At 45.6% G+C, this 23,036-nt stretch overlaps 1 protein-coding gene across 2 annotated transcripts in view; it reads left to right on the top strand.

Moving 5' to 3' along the window:
* The window catches only part of PFKL (phosphofructokinase, liver type), a 433,821-nt gene that overhangs the window by 195,431 nt on the left and 215,354 nt on the right, over nt 1–23,036 (top strand). The window lies entirely within an intron of this gene.

The following is a 23,036-nucleotide window of genomic DNA, read 5'->3' as shown; positions in this document are numbered from 1 at the left end:
CACCTTGCCTTAGACCTGTGCATTAGTAAGGATGCGTTTGGTGTGCGCCGGATCATACCTAAATGGCAAGGGTTCATTATTTTTAAAAAAGGGAGCAATTTAGGTCGCATTTACAAATGTTTACTTTGCATTAAATGAAACACATAAGATTTGTTGGGCAAAAGTCACTTTGCACCCACGCTGTAACTGTGTAACAACATTTGTTATGTATATCTGCAAGTAGCCAGGGGAGACGACCGGGGGAGGAAGTGTGAAGTATTATGCAGATTGCAACTTATTAAGGGTTCAGAGCGGTTAGATGGGCCGGGGAAAGGTCACCTTGCTTTGCACGGATGCTTGTAATGTGTGCCTCTAGCGATCTGTAGGTGAAGGGGAGGGAAAGAAGCTTGCAGTACAGAGCCAACTGGAACCCAGAGACACCATTGAAATGTGGCGTCTTGTCACAGCAGGTGTCTCCATTCGGTCGCTCCCTCCGAAAACACCCAATAGTAAACTGTGTTTAACATTCCTAAGGGGCTGGCTGCCATGTAATGCTTGAGTGCAACCTTCTACTCCACCCCGAATGGCCCATTAGCAATTCGAAAACTTTTATTTGCCAAGAAAACCATCCCGAACTGTGTAACTGTTAGTGCATAAAGCAGTGTTACGAATTATAATAAAAAGATCCTTGAAGTTTAAAAAAAAAAAACAGAGCGCTCCTAACTGGTAAGGATTATTGTTAAAAAAGGAAGTAATTTAGGTCATATTTACAAATGTTTACTTTGCATTAAATTAAACATGTAAGATGGGCTGGGGAAGGTCACTTTGCAGCCACACTGTAACTGTGTAACAACGTTTTTTAGGTCTCGCCTAGGCAGCGCACATGCGTTGCTCTAAGAAAAGACCTTTAGGAATCGGTCTGCACTTTTCAGCTGCTCGTGCACACCAGGCATCCACCTTGCGGGAGCAATCAGCGGTGCGCAGGGTGCCATCTGTTGTGGAGAATCATGTTTCCCAGCGGTTGCTTTCACTTTTACAGCCGCATGGCCGCGTTTTTTTTCTTCTTTTGTCTGAGGGCAGAGCGAGCTTTGTTGCATGGGAGCTGGAACTCCTGGATAATCGGAGTGTTATGTGGTGTGTGAACGTGTCTCCGCGCTGTTGAAAGAAAGGTCACTTTGTGACAATTAGATGACTGTTCTCGGTGCACAAACTCCCTGTTCCAAGAGTTCCAGTTTTTTAATTTTTTATTGGCTTTCTTTTACTTTCCTTCATTAACGCAACTTAAAATGTTCCCTCTGGGAAATCTCCTGCTGAAATAAAACCTTCTCATCTAAAACTGGGGAAGGAGACCGTAAGCTTCACAGACTCCGGGTTCACAGCTCATCCCCATGTGAAGACATCTTATTCTTTTGAGACAGGAACTTAAAGGGGCCACTCTGTGAATGATTTATGGATACATTTTTAGATGGCATGTACTGATCCCGAGAACATTTGGTGTTACTATTTTTCGCGCCCAGTTTTTATTTACAACTCCCACTCCACCCTTCGCCTTGAACGCAGGGGTTAAGATGTGCGTGTGTTCGGGTACATTTTCCTTTTGAATGGAGGGCCCCTTTAGGCTGTCAAACAGTGCTGGGGCATCTTCAAACTTGGGAAGCACACCTTTACCATCAAGTATCCTGAAAATTATCTTTGTGTCTCATTATCACACGATTTTGTCCTTCCGCTGTTTGATATTTTAAACACGTTGATATTTAAAGTGTGTTTTCTTTTTGCCGCGCCCCATATTGCAGATAGCCTCGCTCACAAGGCGAAACAAGGTGGTGGCCTTTTCCAATTTAAACGGGGTGTGCCACATAATATAAAACGGGCAGTTAATTCAGTGATCCTCTGATTATCCTTTCTTTCCCAATTCGCTTCTTTTTTGTTGATACGCTTGAGTTTCCGCCGAGGGGTTGGGGGTAGTTTTCCTTATCTCGAATTGTGAGTCCGGGTGTTTGTCACATGTGCCCTTCCCCTCCCTCCCAAAATGGCAAGCGAGCCCTGTCCTATTATGTAATATGTACCGGAGGGGGGGGCCGCTTCTGGGGGAGCTTTAGTACACGCCTACCCCCCTCGGGAAGGGGGCGCTCGGGGCTCTTAAGTCGCTTCCAGAATTGTTGAGATTCTCAGGTCACTTGTCTTCCTCAGGTCACTTGTCTTCCTCAGGCAGAAGAGTTGATCAGGTTGTATATAAACATTGTATATTTATGTATGAATTCATTTTTATGTAGCTCGCTGTATCCGCCTCTTGGCGCTCGAAATGTAGGCATTCGGCAGGCGCGTTTATGCACCACCAATGTCCTGTTGAGAATGTACCAGTGCATTGGAAAACATCTGAGGCGTAAGCTTAAGTTCACACAGGGCTTTAAGTGGGATGAAAAAACTGGGGGGGTCTCTCAAAGGGGCGTGGTCAATGTAATTAAGTGCATGGCTTAAAAACACGTAAGCTAAAAATCTGTGTTTAGCACAGTGTGCTGCCTGACTTGTATTTTGCTGTTCCTGTCATTGCGTCCAGATATGATACAAGTCACATCATACCTACAAGTCAGGACTATTGGCTTTGTCAATGGTTGCTAGCGTGCGCGCAACGCCCATTGGGCTCAAAGAGTTTCAGCCCTCTCCCTCCAGTCGTGTGTGTCAGCCCGGGCCTGAGACAGCTTACCGGGCACGCACACAGCCACACCCGAGTACTTCAGAGGTCTTTAAAAGACCATTTACATGTTAATGAGGCTTTGTTGTTTTTTCACCCCTTCTTAGAGACCCTGCATCTTCACTCTGCCGATTGTTGGAAGAATTAGCCCCCCCCCCCTCGAAATTTCACTCTTGTTGCGCCTCTGGTTGCTAGTTGCATAAGATAAATAAGCAACAACTATGGCTAGCATATAATATTTACCTTCCTCTACAATGCTCACCACACGCACATCAATGTGCCTGCTGTCACTGCAGTCCGGGGAAAATAAACAGACCGCCTGTGCCAGGGCACAAAACCGAGCCCAATAGAGAACCGTTTCGAGGCCCCCTTAAAAATACTGCTAGTGCTCAGACCCGGTGAGACCCCAGCACTCTTGTGGCCCCTTTTCACCCGCAAACCAGCTCCTCACACCGCATGGGAAGGGGAGGGCGGCTTTGGTAAACAAGCATTGGCATAGCCAATAGGTCGCGCCTTTGGGACCTTATAAGTGTTTAGTTATCCAGCACAATATCCTTGGTGCAACAACATCAACTGTTGCATGGCTAAACACTTATAAGGTCCCAAAGGCGAGACCTATTGGCTATGCCTATGCTTGTAATGTATACCTGTAAGTCTGGGGGAGACGACCAGGGGATGAAGCTTGAACTCATTGCAGATTGCTGCATATTAAGTGTTTGGAAAGGTTAGATGGGCTGGGAAGAGGTCACCTTGCTTTGGACCTATGCATTAGTAAGGATGCTTGTGATGTAAGCCTCTAACAATCTGTTGGTGAAAGTGAGGGAAGGAAGCTTGCAGTACAATAGAATATGTAGTGATTTAGGCTTTAAAGTACAACTGTTTAATCATGTAAAAAAATGAAAAATACAACATTGGCTTATTTAAGCAAGCTGGACCAGAAATGCTGCTTATAATGCACTTATACCTGTTTGTTTGTTTTTTTAAACAAAAAGTCTGTGTTGGTATGAGCTTTTCAATTGCACATCTCCTGAAAGCAAACACTTACAGTACAATGAAGATAAAAATAGCTCAAAAGTAAACATTGTTATCTTTATTACAGTTAAATATGTGGATTGGAGATGAGCTACAGCACAGGAATCGCACTGTAACCCTGTGAAAAGGCAGTGGTGCTCATTATAATTCATAGAAATGTTTACTTTAAAAAAAAATGTAACATGTAAGCATAGCTTGGGGAAGGTCACCTTGCAGCCGCGCTCTAACCCTCTAAACACGTATTAAGTATGGCTGTAACTTGCTGGGGCAGAGGGCAGAGGCACGGCGTCTGTTAAAGGAGGCATCACTTTCCTATTATAAAGGAAAAACTAGCATTTGCAATGCATTAGGTCTCGCATTTACAAGAGTTTAAGCTTTTGCCATTGTCAATGACAATGCCTCTTATTTATCTGTTTTGATAATTAACACCTAAATAAAAGACATTGTCATTTACAATGCCAATAGACGAAACTCTTGTAAATGCGAGACCTATTTCCTTTAAAAGAAGCGGCTATGATTGTCCCAGGCTGCTTTGAAAGTGAAAGCGCACATGGTGCGCTGAATGTTGCGGGAAAGCATGTCGTGCCCGCAGTAGGAGAAACTCATGAAAGAAAATAGTGCTTACAGACTAAATAAGACATACCGTGTAACAACAGAAGTAAAAGGGCCAGTCATCATGGGAGGTTACAAATAAAGACATGGTGGTACTAAGAAGGGACTAACAAGCCTATTAACGAATCCAAAGCCAGCATTTACAAGGGCCTGTGACACAAGCCAATGAAAAATATGGGCAGCGTTTCAAGTCCATACATAAATACAGCATGCCTCGTAGAGCAGCGCATGCGCTGCCCAGGCTCGACCTAAAAAGCTAACACACTATCAGTGAGACACTGGTTGAAGAATAAAAACATTCAGCACGGTTATTGTGCACTTGCACTGCTGACACTCAATCACTTACCCCTCAAGTGGATGTTAGCCCCACCCATTGTGCCCCTGGGAGCCCCCCCGACCTGAAGAATACAAATTGTGGTTAACACAAACATTCTTTTTCAAAGAAAGCTACTTTGACATTGTTTTGACTGAATTCCACTGAAAGACGATCCAAAAAGTGAGCTCAGCCCCTACTGGCTTCAACTGGAAAACAGAAATGTTGGTTGTGAGATGTCAAGATTTAAAAGTGTTTTACTGGCCTATGTGCGTGGCCCTGTGAGTAGTAACTAAGAAGGACCATGACGCCAGACTAAGCTTTATTGGCTCTCTACCATAGAGCACCTACATGGCATGCTGGTCCTCAAGTGACATTATAAAAGCATGCCACCTTAACGGTGTAAAAGTATTGCCCATTTTGTATAGGCTCTTCAAATTCATACTTCCTCAGGTGCCATATTTTTGCTCTATTAAAGTGCCTTTAAACCTTCCGTTGTCACTTGTTCCCAACAGTTTCAATGAGCTTGCAGATCATTCGGTTTGTCTTGTGCAGCCATTGCAGTAACACAAATCCAATGTATCAATCCAACGCGGAGCTAAGTCTTTCACACTGCTAATCAGTCTTTTCATCCACACACACGGGAACCAATCTGTAATCTCAGGGAAAAGCAGGGGCTGATAAAGCACCCCACTTTATCAGCCTCAGCAGCGGTGGAAGCTGATAAATGGCGCTCACAAGAAATGCAGCCTCAATCGAAGTGTAAACCGGAGCAAGGGATAATAAAAGATGGGTAAATAGAAGAGGGAAAGATGGAACCAATATTGAATGGTAGCAAGGGTGAAAGGGTGTATGTATAAATGATAGATGAGTGAATGAATAAGTGAGCCAATGATTGAATGGGTGAAAGGATGAGTGAATGGATAGGTAAACAGGCGAAAGGATGGTAGAGTAAAGGGATAGATGTGTGATGGATAGGTGGATGGACAGGTGAAAGTATGGCAGAGTAAAAGAATGGATGGATGAGTGGGTAAACAGACAAGTGAATGGACGGCTGAGTGGATGGACAATTGGATGAATGGGTGGATGGCAAAGTGGATGAATGAATGATGGATGAGCAGGTGGATGGAAGATGGATGGGTGGATGGAAGGATGGCAGGCAGACTGGGTGTATCGATGGCAAGCAGAGAGGTTGCATAGCTGGATGGTAGAATGGATGGATGGATTGTAGAATGGAAGGATGCATGATGGGAGGATGGGTGGATGGCAGGGTGGATATGTGGAAGGATAGATGGTAGAGTGGATGAATGGATTGAGTGATGGATGGCAGAGGGGAGGATGGAATATGGAAAGATTGAATGATGGATGAAAGAATGAATGGATGACAGAATGTAAAGGTGAAATAGTGGATAGCTGGTGGATGGAAGTGGAAAAGGAGGAATGGATAGATAGTTGGATGGAAGAGAAAAGTGAGCTCTTCTAGGGAGGGTTTCTGCTCACTTACTTTGCTTGCTTGGTGCCATCAGAGGTTTAGTTCAAAGTGGGGAGGTGGGGGGGGGGGAGGTAATTAAATTTTCTGGCTACTCTTGGGGCAAAGCTCCTACTGATAAACTTGTGCCCACTAGACCCACCTTCAAAATGTACCTCCCACGCTAAAACCCTACCACCTCCAACAAGCATTGGCATAGCCAATAAGTCTCGCCTTTGAGACCTTTTAAGTGTTTAGCCATGCAGCAGTTTTCCACCACTAGAACTACCACCCACAGTGAAGTGCTTATGTACTGACTTCTGGCCCTTCGCCGAGTGGAAGTGGATGTTCAGAGCATCTTCAACAGAAATGCAAAACAGAGGGTATCTGTGTACTTAGCACAGCAGAGCATACTTCATGTAAATATAGCTAAGAAATAAGAGCACACCCATCAGGAAAATGCATATAACTTGCAGTTTTGTTGTCTATTATCCAAGCATCCTGATTTTAAGGACACCCTTATGTCCAAAAAGAATTGACAAACCAAATATGCACGAGTATCATTATAAATGTATTTATTTATAATGTTTTATATAGCGCAAACATAATCCTTGCGGGTATCGGAGCGCTCTACTGTGTTTAAAATTGTGATGGTGCAAATGTTAAAACTTGATGGGTAAAGAGGTTCAAAGATGAAGGTTTGCAAAGCTGAGTATCCCTGTGAGGCGTGGCCGTAGAGCTGTTGGCTGTGAACAAGCGGAACCCTAAATCCGCATTAAATTCATTGCCAAAAGTTGGGAATGAGCATTAATGCCTTCTGTCAGCGTATCTGGCGCTCTGGTGCAGTCCGCTGCTCTGCTGGTACTTTCCAGAAACTCTAAAGTGATTGAAAACACAAATGGGGAATAGCGCTCACTGGCGAGGTCCACTCGGCGAGGAATGTGCTGAAAAGTATTGACTAATGGACCCTATGGGAGAAGACCGACAATGGCCGGTTCGTTGAAGCCAAGAAAAGCAGCAGAATGAGGCAGATTCCCAGAAAGCATAATACAGTTGATCAAATGCTGGTGTTTGACATTACATATGGCATTTTAACTACATTTTCTCAAGAGATGCGATGGAGAGTTTCTTGCCATTGGCAGCTTAGATAACTTGCTATATAATTTAGATTAATGCGTGTTTTTCCATTGATGACTGACCCTAATTTTGTGCAGTGGTGTCTCAGCCTTGCAGAAACGTCCCATGTGTGCTATAAAGTTTTTTTTATCGAGTCTGTGACTGATGATTTTGTACGTTCTGAGTAGTGATAGCTACCTTCCACTTTGTGTGCCCCTCTGAATTTCAAAATGGGTCATGAAGACAAGCTGCGCATGTGTCGCAGCTGCATCAGAAGAGCGCTCAGGTTTCAAATGGAGGCGAGACTCGCACAGCGTTTCCCTTGCGGGAGCGAGCAGGGACACCATCTGTTTTCAAGATAATTACTAACAGATGGCGCCAATGCTCACTCCCGCAAGGGAAACGCCAAACGTGCATGCGTTGCAATAGAAAGTAATGCAAAATGTGCACCCTTTTAGGCAAAGTGCTGATCGATTGCTAAAGGTCCCCTCCTATGTAGCAGCGCATGCGCGCTGCGTAGGCGAGACCTAAAAATATGCCCTTCACCGATCGCAAGCAGTTCTACAGCCTACGGGCCATGCTAGCCGGCCTCCTATGAGAAACCCTGCAACTGCATATACGACGTGAAAATTGGAGCACTCAAAGGCGAGCTGATCTGCGCGTGATGGGCCTATTACTACCAGCGCTGTTACAGCACCCGCCGCAGAGGAGCGCCCAGAGCATCAGCATCTGGCCTTCAACCTCCCGCCACAGGCGTTCAGTCATTACACATTGTCTGGAGAAGCGGTATCCACCCTCCATCCTGTACCAGGCTAAACCATGGGCCAGTCATTTATGTGCTACACATACACAATGCATACTTGCTCTCAACACACATATGCATTGTAAGCACAAAGATTTGGGTGTTATACTGAAACAGAACTTTAATAGAAGTGTGACCAGTCAGTCAGGCTTCTCCAAATACAGAAAGGATCGGCACTTGACTATTAATCCTCAAAAAATAGGTACACACACCACTTAATGTCAGCAACCCATACATGAACAGTGGTCCTCTGTCACAAAGAGGGCACTTGGGGGATGCCCTTTCAGGTTACACAACAGGTTTTGGACCATGGCTTACCATGGATAGGCATAAGCCTTGGTGCACTAACTAGATTAACATACTATGTGGAAAACTGATTGCCCTTGTTCAACTACATTTATGATATTATGCAATGATAGATTTACTATTCTTAGATCCATTTCTACGTATCTTCAAGATAAACAGATGTGGAGTTAGCAATATAAATAGAACTATACTTACATATATGTACCTTCTTGATGTTGTGGTTGTCGATATCCAACAGCAATGTCAGGAAATGTTTTAGCAACATAAAATGCCTTCAAATGACTAATGAAATAACAACCAAAGCAGCATAAAGGAAATACTAACGGCTATAAATCTCTCAAACACACCATGAATTACTATTCAAAGAACAGCTGTAAATATGTTTTGAATTTTTAATCATTCAAACATTAGCATATCACGTTCTCTAAAATACGTATTTTTCTATAAAAGATGCCCTTTTTATTTTGAGTAAAAGCACTCCAAGAACATCTCATCTTTTCCACATACTCTGTATTACTGATCAAGTGTGCCTTTCAAATCTTAATGTGACTTGGCAAAATTGAGAGTTGAAACCGGAGGTTATGTTTTTAAGCTCCACAGACTGTCACAGTGTGCGTTTGTATGGCTCTGCTATTGGCTAGGCTGGCTGCCACTGTAAGTGTCCAGAGATGTGTAGGGCTAACTTATTCAATGTGGCTAGACTCTGTGAATTACATACTGTGCTGCACTTCTGGAAGTTACTTCCAGGGTACTCGCAAGGTACCCTTTCGAGAACCCTGTTCTAGACCGATCAGATTTAGTAATGTCATTTTTTCCCATTGGGTATCAAAAGACTCGCCATCAGTTAACACCATTGTCAGAACACGTTTCAGATGGCCATGGAGCAAAATGGAGTGACTGTGCTCAACCATGGTCGTTGAGGCCTTTTACTCCTGTTGTCCTGGGTACGCACTTACTATGGGATCTGAGTAATAGGGCCAAGTACTACCCCTTCAGCACTTGACTGTCAGTGGTAGGATGAGTTGAGCAGTCCAGGGCACAAGATTCTGAACACTCTCTGCAACATCAAAAAATGTTGCCGTCAAATACTTGCTTTTATGAAAAAAAGGTAGTGTTTGTATATGAACACAAAGTCAAATATGGCACACAACACACAAGATGCATAGTTGTATTAAGACCGGCAATCTATAATTTTCCAGGCAAGATCCTAAGTCCCACTCTCCGGGTTGCCAACTGTGGTTATTCCCTGTTCATGTGAGACAACATACAGGCCAGACCCCACTAGTAAGTATGAGTCCTAGAAGTTCCACAATGGCTTTCAAAGTGCCCCAGCGCATTGGCGCCAAATGCTGAACAAGTTCCCCCAAGGACTCCGCGGCCCAATGATCAGTCTTACCCTCTCCCACTGGTGTTGCAATACAAAAGGCCTAGGAGTCATCCGGCGATTCAGCTGCAAGGTCAACGTTAGCAGGTGAAGGGCAACTGCTTAATTCTCTTGGGTGATGTCCTATCGCCATTTAGGGAGACTAGCAGACCTTCGTCCCCAGTCCTGTTTACAGCAGGCAGAAGTTGTGCTGAGCTTCTCCATGCTGATGGACAGCCGCAGTTCAACTAGTTGATCATGTGACAACTTGAGACTCAAGTGTCCCTTTTTATAATCCGTTTTCAGACACAAATGTGATTTTGTGTCTCAGTCTGTGGTTGTTGTGTCCTTTGAAGCGCCCACTTCTTTGTCCTGCCCTTTCTACAAGAAGCAGTCTGTCACAACAGGAATGACTCCGATCATGATAGCTCCAAAAAACTGACTATGGGAATATTTAAAGGATCAAACCTGGATGTCATTATATAGATATATGCCTGACAAACTTTTACAAAGGTCCCAGCCCTGCTCTTTGATTCTCTTTCTCTGCAGTGTTCCCGTATTAGCCCCATCCTCTCTGTAATGAGCAGAAGGTCTACTGACCAGTCACCTATCCAGAATCAGACATTTGTAAGTGCACAGGAGAGCCGTCTCTCTCCCTTCTGTGTGAGTGCTACCCAGGTCTCACAAAAGCGGGGAATCCCCAAATCTGTGTGGGGTGGCTCCTCTACTTCAGTATGCTTTCTGAAAGTTTTTCCTTGGTGCCAGCAACTTAATACAATATTGTATTTTCATCAATACCCAGAGTGAGGGGAACAGAGCCCTATTGTCTTAGGGGACCCATTTTGTATATATGGCCCGCCAACCTGTCCAGCAATGATAGGTGAGATCCTGCGTGGGGATTTCTCACTGGTAGACATTTTCTCCAGCCTCTGCTGAGGTTGGCATGATGGAGCAGTAACTCCCCTAGCCTTATCTATGCCAGTGTGGGAATCACAGCTGAAGTCTGTATTAAGGACCTATTGTATTATGAGTGGAAAAACAGATCTTAAGGCCGGATTAAAGTGCAGAGATGTAAAGGGGTGAATATACCACAACATAAAATCAAATAAAAATATGCCCTTCAATTGCAAAGTAGGACAAAGAGCCTTATGAAACATAGTTCAGTGACAGATCAAACTACAGTTTCACTTTTGTATTTTAGTCAGAATTAATCCAACATTTTTTGTGTTGCTCTAAATAAAGGTATTTTGTTGGCTGGGCACATAAGCCATGGAAATGATGTTCGAAAAGATTTATCGTGAGACAGGGTGTGATGTCTGACTACTTGGACGCCAGCCTTTGATGTTTACAAGTGCTTCCTTTTTGAGAGCCCCTCAAATACCTCAGATGGTCATGTGCTAAGGTATCGCACATGGACACACGTTTTCTTTATTGTTAATTCATAAAACATTTGTTGGACACCTGCTTCTCCGATTTATTTGAATTTACAACAGTGGCCACTATAAATCATGCCTTACTGCACAGAATGTTAGTGGGATTTTTTAAGCTTAATTTTGTATTGTGGAAGTCACAAGAGTTTAAAACATTTTGAGTCAGCCAAGCACCACCAAGCAGGGAGGGAGAACTATAAGTTATAATAATTAGGGTCTGATTATGAGTTAAGGCATTATTTATCGACCCTGATAAATAACGATACCACGAGGTCCGTTATATTTGTAGCATGTTTTGGCTGCAGATCAACATGTTATACATACTCCTACCATCTAGTGTTGGGCTCGGACTCTGCAAGTTGCTTTTATCGAGATGTTTTATGATCGGTGTTGTGCGTCATTTCTCCTTCCCCTCGAGGTATTGCGCATATTCAATGGCTCCTTTGTTATAAAGTTTTTTCTGCCATCGGACTTGGACTGGCTGTGTCAGAGCTCTGCAGCATTCGACGCCGTATGGCTTAACGATCATGAGAGAATGTGACCGGAGAACCCAGTAGACCACACCCACAGATCCTAGGACCTAGGGACCGCTTACACGGGTTAGACAAGTGCGCAGCTTGTTCAAAAATAAGAAACCACTTCAAACCCATAGGGATCGACACCTAGCACAGACCATGGAACTGGCAGTTGAGGCAGAGTTCTTGCACAACAGCAGTGTGGAAAGCAAAGCAGCTGCTCCGGTAGGAGATGGGGTGGTCATCACCAGGCCTACTACGTCCCTTCCGATTCATCCTCTGGGGAAGAACACGCTCTGGTGCATAACAAGGGGCCCTTATCGCTAAGAATGATGCCTGGATATGGTCCGAGGTCCAAAACAACGCCACTTAACTGTGAGTACTGTCGACTCTTGTGTAAAGAAGATCTTACATGCACCTCCACCACCCCTGCCACGCCATGGTGCACCACAGCCCTTGGGTTCAGGTCGACACCGTGAGCATGACTCTGAGCCAAGAAGGGAAGAGAACGTTCTCGATCCCAGTCCGGTAACAAGGCCACAGCACGGTTACGACTCGGGCACTACGCCCAGCACCTAAGCACAAGTTTACACCGACTGAGCCACCAGCACCAAAGCATAAGTTGGCAAAGGATGACACATTCACATGGAAGGATGCCAAGCTGGCTGTGATCCCGGAAAATCATCACATTCAAAGAATAGCTCAAGCGCATCGGAATTGAAACCATCCTTAGTTCGGAGGCCTGAAAACCTACATGGACACTCTTCTGGCCAGAAGAGTCTCATCTCTGGCGTTCCAAAGCCACACAAAGTTTCTGAGGAGACACCACCAGCTCCAAAGAAACAAAAGACTCGAACACAAAGAGCAAGAGAAGACCAAGACATTGTCTTTGAAGGACTGCAACAATTTATGCAGGAAAAACTTAAAGAAATTGCCAAGAGACAGGTTCAGGAAAAATACTTGCTACAGCTTCCACCAAAAATAGTGGCACAAGAACACTGGGCCAGAAGCCGAATGACTTTTAGCTCCCCAGAGTCACTACAAACACACTTACTCTCTCTACAAGAGGTGGATGAAGGCGAGATACAGGACACCGATTTCCCAAGGAACACAGGACACCCACCATACCTCTGACCCATGGGATGAATATGTTGTGGGTCTGCCTGACCCATACCTAGTGGTCCTCGAGTAGCGAGGCTACTAATTATTTGAATACGTTTTACTCAAATGAGGTTACTAAGTACTGGATCCAAATTGGATTCAGTAGGCAATATATGTGTGGACCCAAGTTTTTTTTTGAATGACATCACATTTTATTAACATCATAAAAAGGAGTATCATCCATCTTTTAAAGAAAAGAAATTCTGGTGCTCACACATAAATAAGTGACAGTGCGTGAAGTGAAAGTGCTTAGTGACAATAAAACTTTACATTGCATTGAAAAACAGTTCAAAGACTCCCAATTAATTTGTTTCAGTCAGGGAGCTTTGATTATGGAGTCAAAGGCGTTTCGATCTATTCAATTAAAGATCATCCGGACAGTAAAGTGTGAGCACGTAGAATTAGGTAGTCGCCTCGGGAGCCAAATTGACTGGGCGTGGTTGTTGATGGGGGCTGGAAATTATTTGAACGTGTCTCAGATGAGAGCGGCGTGCTGCAGGCATAAGAATTCTAAGTTGGTTAAGTGTCCGTCTTGGCAGTGTAGACCTAATTAGGTGCTACGGAGATCAGGAGCTTACTGGAGTGCCGGCACGGAGGTAGAATTAACCGGGCGTGGATGCTTTCAATGGCGGGATCTTGTGGTATTTTGGACGGAATCCAGGGTGGGTTTGGAGTGGAGTGACACGCAGAGGAATTAATCCCGGGATAGATGCCGCTAGCTTGAGTCCGAGCGTGTGAAAACAGCGTCTATCCCGGGATTCATTCCTCTGCGAGTCTCGTTCAAATTATTTCCGGCCCCTATCAACAACCACGCACGGTCAATTCGGCTCCCGAGGCGACTACCTGATTCAACGTGCTCTCACTTTAATGTCCTGATAGTGATCTTTAATTGACGCACTGTCACTTATTTATGTGTGAGCACCAGAATTACTTTTCTTTAAAAAAATGAATGATACTCCTTTTTATGATGTTAATAAAATGTGATATCATTCAAAAAAACACTTGTGTCCACACATATATTGCCTACTGAATCCAATTTGGATCCAGTACTTAGTAACCTCATTTGAGTAAAACGTATTCAAATAATTAGTAGCCTCGCTACTCGAGGACCTTTCAGGCCTCACCAAGACCACTGTTTTTCCTAAACCATACTACTACGCCAGGTCACAGTATTGTGGTGTTCCCTTGTTCTCGAAAACACATGACCCAGACATAGAGCCGCCAGTACCTACTAAGGCGTCCCCTCCAGATGACGCATCCTCATACCACAGTGTCATACAAAGAGCGGCAGAGTGCCACAAACTCCCCCATGCACACTACAAAGGAGCCAACTGACTTCCTAGTGGAAACACGTTTGTGCAGAGAGCACAAATCAGTATCTGCCAATCATTGGATCGGTCCTCAACGTTTCCAAAGACCCAGTCAAATCCAGGGTCCTAACTCCTCGCATCGAGAACAAATACAAACACCTGTAGGGGGAAGGCTACAATAATTCCATCCGTTGCAGCTAAACATCACATCAGGTCAATTGGTACTAAAAATGATCAGGCCAGGGATATTGCCTAGAACTAACTCAACAGCCACCAAATATCTCGTCAAAATGGCAAATGTTAAAGCCACAACATCTACATCTGCTAAAGGAAGAAGTCAAGCTTTACTACTAAAAGGGGCAACTCCCTTTATGTCCTCATACCAAATATAGACGGTTCACTAAGGCTCATTCTGGACCTACGACCACTCAATTTTTAAATACTATCCGAACACTTCCATATGGTCATATTGTAAGATTTATTACCACTACCACAAAAGGGCGACTTCATGATTGCATTAGACCTGAAGGACTCATGCTTCCACATTCCAATCCACCTAGTGCACCGCAAATACCTACGGTTGTAGGAGGTAGTGGAGGTCATTATCAATTCAAGGTTCTACAGTTTGGGGTAACAACAGCCCCAAATGTGCTCACAAAATGCTTAGCTGTTGTAGTAGGAATATTAAGAAGAGAAAGCCTACATGTCTTTCCCTATGTTGACAATTAGCTGATCAAGAATCCAGCCAAAGCCAAATGTCTAATAGACACTTAATACACGATCAATCAACTTCCCCAATTGGGCTTCGCTATCAATGCAACAAAATCTCATCTCCAACCACTCCAGGTACAAACAGACCTCGGAGATATTCTCAATTCAGTATCAAACAGCTTACCCCAATCCTCAAAGGGAATCGCCAAAAACTCAAAATACCAAAGCTTTGCATCTAGATACCCACACCACTATCCAAAGGGAACACTCTATGGATGAACTGGTCAGGGACATTTCCTTATGCTTTTTCTCCTCTCCCACTCATTCCATACATAGTTGGGACACTCAGACTTCAACGACCCTAATACTGATTGCTCCCACATGGGCTTGACAGCCATGGTACACAACGCTGCTTGAGCTATCCCTAATATCGCACGAGAAGCTACCCAACTATTCCAACTTTCCGACTTACAGCGGAGACAAGGTGAGACGTCCCAATACACAGCAGCTCAATCTTGCAATCTGGCCCTGAGGTCATAGAGTTTGGATGCTTAAATCTATCTCAAGAATGCATGACTATTTTAAAGAAGGCCTGATGACCAACCACAAGGGCTAGCAATGCAGCAAAATGGGAAAATTTCTTCCACTACTGTGCATCCTTAAACATCAACCCTTCTTCACCAACAGAATAACAAGTAGGCTGTTGCTTGTTACACCTAAAAAGGCACATTTGGCATATACCTCAATACGCTTACATTTAGCAACAATTGCGGCATACCCACAAAAACAGGAAGCACCAATCGCTTTTCCGTATTCCTTCATGGAAGGATTAAGACATTACACCACATACACCTCCTGTACCCGCGTGGAACCTAAACATTGTCCTAACACAACTGGGGGCCAACATTTTTAACATGGGAGGAGGCCTTCCTTGTCGAAATAATATATTTACGATGGGTTAGCAAAATACATGCAATCACTGTGGAAGAACTATATTTCCAGGTGTTCCCAGACAAAGTGCATTCATGCACAAACCCAAAGTTCTTATCTAAAGTTATATCAACACTAGATGGCAGGAGTATGCATAGCATGTGAATCTTCAGAACTACAGGCTACGAATAGATGCTTACGTGGTAAGTACCATTCTCCTTATCGTATTAGATAAATAAGTCATCACGAGTTTATAGGGAATAACGTGCAGATTTTGGTGTTTTAACACCGCAAAATCCGCATAATACGGAAAACCCCGTATGTTTTTCCCAGTCAAATTATGGCTCCTTTGACCTGCCGAATTTTGACTTATGTTGAGTCATTTAATGCATCCCATAATCATATATGTTAAATGCCTTGAAACTTGTAATTCTGAACTATGCAAAAATAGCAGTTTACGCATAGGTTGGAATATTACGAGCAACTCTTAATCAGGCCCTAGCCCACAGGCCTTATGATGATGATCACTCTTAAATTACAGGGTGATGGCAAGAATGGTGCATACAATGTAATGCAAAATTTAAAAACAAGCCTTCATGGAAAGCTATTTGTTCGAGGCATATGAGCTGCAGATTGTACACTTAGCATAGATCGCCATCTGGTGTTGGGCCCGGATGTTTGCAGTTTGTTTTTCTTCTTGGACAGTCTTTGGAAGTCACGAGTTTGGTGACTCCTCCTTCGGTCCGTACTGCGCATGGGCTTTGGCTCCATCCTCAGATTGTTTTTTTCCGCCATCGGGCTCGGATGTGATACTTCGTGCTCCGGCTTCGAACTTCTACGGTTCCAGCCTCGACGGAAAATCCTCGTTTCTTCGAGTTTCTTCATCATCATCTTCATCTCTCGAAGCGGCACTTTTCTCCATCCCGTACATCGGCACCGGCCTTCGGGCCCTCCTCGACTCCGGTCCCGGCCGATGGAAAGGACTCCGTTCAAAAAGTGCCCAAAATGTGGGTCTAAATTTCCCCACACCGACCTCCATCAGGTGTGTAATCTTTGCCTCTCTCCAGAACACGAGGCCAGAGACTGCCCCGCCTGTAAGTCTTTTCGATCGAAGAAAACCATCCGGGATCGAAAAGCTCGACGCACCATGGCGCACTCATCGTCTGCAGCTCCACCGGACATCTTCGGAGACGGCGCCGAAGCTTCGGGGCAAACACACACCGAGCAGGAAGAAGACGTCGTCAGCGCTTCCGAGGCCGACGACTCCGACGTGGAGGACATCACACCGGCGCAGCGGGCCGTGAGTACTGTGCCCCCTCCCACCCCCGCGCCCAAAACCAAAGAGACTCAGGTTACTCCCTCGCCTGCCGGCCTGGGCAAAACCAAGACCAAAGCTTCGATCACCCCACCTTCGGGCCCGGTGTCGAAGCCTCCAAAGTCTCACGGCAGCTCGGGATCGAGCCAGCCGACGCCCGGTGCCGAAAAACAGCATCCGGCACCGAAGAAAGCAATATCCAGCTCGACTCCGAAGCCACCGGTGCCGAAGCCTGGACTCTCGGTGCCGACCAAACACAAACACAAATCTGTCGGCACCGACGCTCCGGCGCCGAAAACTCCTTCGACGCCGAAAAAACCGAAGGCCCCAAAAAAGCATGGCGCACACAAACCATCGAAGTCCTCGGTTCCGAAATCACCGGTGCCGACGGACGATTCGGCGCCATTGGCTCTGTTTACACCAGACCCTTTACAAAAGACTCTGTCCAAAGATCCAAAGACTGGGCTATTGACTTTAATTATCAAGAAAAGACGCCTTGATACTCCGGCTCCTCCTCCACCACCCAAACGGAAGGACTCTGCTACTTCTCCCCTCAGAGTGCCCTCCCCACTACCACCTCCCCTACCTCCTCCACCTCCTCCACCCCCCCCTCCCCCCCCCCCTCCCAGGTCTCCGCCACCTTTACCTCACTACTCTCCGGCCCCGTCCCCAGATCCGGATGACGGGGACCCGGACAATTATCTGGCGGACGCCCCAATGGATCCCACTCCACCAGGGACCCCAGACCCGTGGGAGGATTACAATAACCCTGATGTACCCGATATTCCTCAGGACGACCTATACCCATCCAGGCCGTCTCCTCCAGAGGACTCCTTAGGGTTCCATCATTTAGTGCAGAGAGCAGCACACTACCATGGGGTGGACATGCACACTGAACCAGTGGAAGACGACTTCTTACTGGATACATTCGACATACAGGACAAATCCACCTCTATCTTACCCATGCTTAAGGGTGTCACCAAGCATGCCGCAGAGGTGTTCAAAGACCCTGTCAGGGCCAGGGTACTAAACCCTAGAATAGAGAAAAAGTATAAGGCGGCACCCACAGACCCTGCATACATTAAGGGCCCTGCTCCCTTAGATTCCCTAGTTGTCTCTACAGCTAGAAAGCGGGCTAACTCCCAGTCCTCAGGAGAAGCCCCACCGCCAGACAAGGAATCCAAACTCCTAGACGCGTCTGGCAAGCGCACCGCCTCTCAAGCTGCAAACATGTGGCGCATTGCAAACACACAAGCGCTACTTGCGCGCTATGACAGAGCACACTACGACGAACTTGAGGCTCTTATGCAGCACCTCCCCGAGAAACACAAGCGTAGGGCTCATGAGCTAATACAGGAGGGTAAACTCATTACAAACACCTCCATTAAATGTGCCCTCGATGCAGCCGACACTGCTTCTAGAGCCATAAATACCAGTGTCCTGCTCTGTCGCCATGCCTGGCTCAGGATCTCAGGGTTTAAGCCTGAAGTCCAGGCGTCCATACTCAATCACCCCTTTGACCAACAAACTCTCTTTGGGCCCAAGGTAGACGAAGCGTTGGAAAAGATGAAAAAGGACACAGACACAGCAAAGTCTATGGGGGCACTCCAAACACAAGCCTCTAAACGTTCCTTTCGATGCTCCTCCTTTCGTGGCACAGGCAGAGGCTTCTCTACCAATAGCACCTCTACCTCCTACAAATCCCCTCCTCAAAATACCTTTTCAAAGGGCAACCAAAGAGGTGGTTACAGAGGCAACAACAATAAGGGCAGGGGCAAAACTAACAACACCCGTTCTGCCACCCCGCCCACACAATGACTTCCCTCCGCTCCCCCCAGACCATTCCACTCCGGTCGGGGGCAGACTACAAAACTTTATCCACGCATGGGAGTCCATAACATCGGACAAATGGGTGACCCAAATCATTCGGTCAGGGTACTGTCTCGAGCTAACATCTACCCCACCCAATATCCCACCAAGGCACCGTCCAATGTCTCAAGAACATTCCACACTGCTCAAACAGGAGGTACTCTCCCTCCTCCAAAAACACGCTATAGAGCAGGTCCCCATCAATCAGCAAAATCTAGGGGTTTACTCCCTATATTTCCTAATACCAAAGAAAGACGGTACCCTCAGGCCCATTCTGGACCTCCGGCCTCTAAATGCCTACATACATTCAGACCATTTCCATATGGTCACCCTACAACAAGTCCTCCCGCTCCTCTGTCAGGGAGACTTTCTCACAACCTTGGATCTGAAAGACGCATACTTTCACATTCCAATACACCCCTCTCACAGGAAATACCTCAGGTTCGTGGTGGACGGGCAACATTACCAATTCACGGTTCTCCCCTTCGGGGTCACCACCGCACCACGGGTGTTTACCAAATGCCTAGCGGTAGTAGCAGCACACCTCAGACGTCAACACATTCACGTCTTCCCTTACTTAGACGACTGGCTGATAAAAGCCGCGTCTTACCACCAATGCGTGCAGCATACAAACAGCACCATCCAACTGCTCCACCAGCTAGGCTTCACGGTGAACTACCAAAAGTCCCACCTCATACCATCTCACACAAAGCAATATCTCGGGGCCACTATAGACACCTCCAAAGGTATTGCCTATCCAAACACAGCCAGAATCACAAGCATTCAAGCCTTACGCAAAACATTCCTTCCCCAACACTCTCTTCCAGCAAGAGTGTTCATGAAGCTCATAGGAATGATGGCGTCTTGCATCTTTATAGTGCCCCATGCAAGACTACACATGCGTCCACTTCAAGAGTGCCTAGCACAACAGTGGAACCAGGCCCAGGGTCAGCTGACGGATCTGGTGTTGGTGGACGGCCGCACACATCACTCTCTGCAGTGGTGGAACACCACAAACCTTTCCAAAGGGCGGCCGTTCCTGGACCCGGTTCCTCAGGTGATTCTAACAGCGGACGCATCGCTCTCCGGCTGGGGAGCGCACCTCCTACACCTCACAATGCAAGGTCTATGGACGCCACAGCAAAAATTGCTCCACATCAACCATCTGGAGCTCTTGGCGATCTTTCTAGCCCTAAAATCTTTCCAAAAACAGATTTCGGGCAAAGCAGTCCTCATTCGCACAGACAACATGACTGCAATGTATTATATCCAAAAACAGGGGGGGACACACTCTCCCCAGCTCTCCCGCTTAGCCCAGAGCATATGGAGATGGGCAATTCCCCAAAACATCTTTCTCCTGGCACAACACGTTCCAGGCGTACAAAACACCATGGCAGATCTGCTCAGCAGACAAACGCAACAACTACACGAATGGGAACTGCATCCGCAAGTTCTTCAGCCATTCTTCCAACAGTGGGGGCATCCTCAGATAGACCTCTTCGCCACCCACGAAAACAAAAAATGCCCAAGCTTCGCCGCCAGATACCCACACCCATTGTCCAAGGGCAATGCGATATGGATGAACTGGTCAGGCAGATTAGCATACGCCTTTCCACCTCTCCCACTAATTCCATTAGTGGTCAGGAAGCTACAACAGCACTCCCTCACACTCATTCTGGTAGCTCCGACGTGGGCCAGGCAGCCGTGGTACACCACGCTACTACAACTATCAGTGGTACCACATCAAAAACTGCACCTATCCCCATGCCTCCTAACCCAGAACCATGGAGAAATCAGGCACCCGGACCCAGCTCAGCTCAACCTGGCGATCTGGCTCCTGAAATCCTAGAATTCGGATACCTTAACCTTCCCCCTGATTGCATGAACATCATCATGGAAGCCAGACGTCCTACCACTAGAGCATGTTATGCCGCAAAGTGGAAAAGATTTGTTATTTACTGCCGTAACAATACAATCAACCCTTTAGATGCATCCATACAGCACATCATATGCTATCTGCTCCATCTTCACAGGTGTAACCTGGCATATTCATCCATACGCCTACACCTAGCAGCGATCGCTGCTTATCTACAAAACAGACAGCATTTATCTCTCTTCAGAGTGCCCGCTATTAAAGCCTTCATGGAAGGCCTTAAACGAGTAATTCCTCCCAGGGCACCACCTTCCCCTGTATGGAATCTAAATTTAGTTCTTACACGACTAATGGGTCCGCCCTTCGAACCAATGCATAAATGCGAGCTACAGTTTCTCACCTGGAAAACAGCTTTTCTCGTAGCTATCACTTCCCTTAGAAGGGTTGGTGAAATACAAGCGTTCACTATACAGGAACCCTTCATACAAATACATCACAGCAAGGTCATACTTCGCACAAATCCGAAGTTCCTGCCCAAGGTCATTTCCCCCTTCCATCTCAATCAATCGGTGGAATTACCTGTCTTCTTCTCGCAACCTCAATCTGTTGCAGAAAGAGCCTTACACACACTCGATGTAAAAAGGGCCTTGCTATACTACATACAAAGAACGCAACCCTTCAGGAAGACTAAACAATTGTTCGTCTCCTTCTCTCCACCACATAAAGGCAACCCAATTTCTAAATCAGGGATAGCTAGGTGGATTGTAAAATGCATACAGATTTGCTACCAAAAGGCTAAAAGAACATTATCTGTTCTGCCTAAAGCCCATTCTACAAGAAAGTTAGGGGCTTCTATGGCCTTTCTAGGGAATATACCCTTAGATGACATCTGCAAAGCAGCCACATGGTCTACACCGCACACCTTCACAAAACATTACTGTGTAGATGTGCATTCCAAGCAGCAAGCTAGAGTGGGCCAGGCTGTACTAAAGACACTATTTCAAACCACTGCAACGGATACCGGTGGTCGCCGCTAGGGTTGGGTACTGCTATATAATCTATGCTAAGTGTACAATCTGCAGCTCATATGCCTCGAACGGAATATGCTACTTACCAGTATGCATCTGTTCTTGGCATGTAGAGCTGCAGAGTTGTACACGCCCACCCGCCTCCCCGGCTACCTGTATCCGTTCCAGTACATCTTATTTAGATACTACACACATGGGTTTCTCACTGTGATTACCAAGCTCCATCATTTCCCTGTTGGCGAAAAACAATCTGAGGATGGAGCCGAAGCCCATGCGCAGTACGGACCGAAGGAGGAGTCCCCAAACTCGTGACTTCCAAAGACTGTCCAAGAAGAAAAACAAACTGCAAACATCCGGGCCCAACACCAGATGGCGATCTATGCTAAGTGTACAACTCTGCAGCTCTACATGCCAAGAACAGATGCATACTGGTAAGTAGCATATTCCTTATCTTTAAGGTGTGAATTAGGAATATCTTTCTAAAGTATGAAATTGAATTTTGTGAAAGCAAAATGAGCAGCTGATAAATGTAAATGGCTTTTTTTTTATTGTGACTAGTGAACTGAAGGCGAAATCAGTACAAAGATTTGTATTCTTAGTAGTATTTAAAATACTTATGAAATGAAAACCGCTGCAATGGTTTTCTGCTGTTTCACACACGACTTTAGTTGGACCAGTGCACTTTTAAATAAATTCAGAGCTCATGATGGCCATCAGCTTCGAAAAGTAATGAAGTCCTTCTTCTTTTAAATGTTGAATAAAATGATCATTGAGAGGGTTGATTCAGAAAGAAGTAGCAAAGGCATTAGCGGTAGTCACTGTCGGCTGGAACTGGGCAGAGGAGCTCTGCCTAATGGCCAGAACCAGGTGCTGGAGAAGCATCTGCATACTGTACAATTTAATGGCCTACCCCCTGGGTCGAGGAATTCTGGTGACTGCAATCAACTGGAGAAACCTATTTATGGGGTGCTAACTGGTGCATTAGATTTGAAGGAAAATATAAAATATTGAACCTGTACTTCTAAAAAAAAAAAAAAAAATCAGGCAGTTGAACATTTCTGTAATACAGATTGTTGCAGAGGAGAGCATATGCTGACTTTTGAGAATGATTAAACTATAAAATGTTGAAATTGCCATTTACCTTATGTTCATTTTACTGTAATAATATGTTCTGAATGATTAGATGGGCTGTATGCTGTACCTTTGCTAAA

The sequence above is a fragment of the Triturus cristatus genome, chromosome 3_2 (genome assembly GCF_964204655.1).
Source record: "Triturus cristatus chromosome 3_2, aTriCri1.1, whole genome shotgun sequence".
Classification (NCBI taxonomy): domain Eukaryota; kingdom Metazoa; phylum Chordata; class Amphibia; order Caudata; family Salamandridae; genus Triturus; species Triturus cristatus.
The sequence above is the reverse complement of the archived record's forward strand: the minus strand, read 5'-3'. Positions and strand labels throughout refer to the sequence as shown.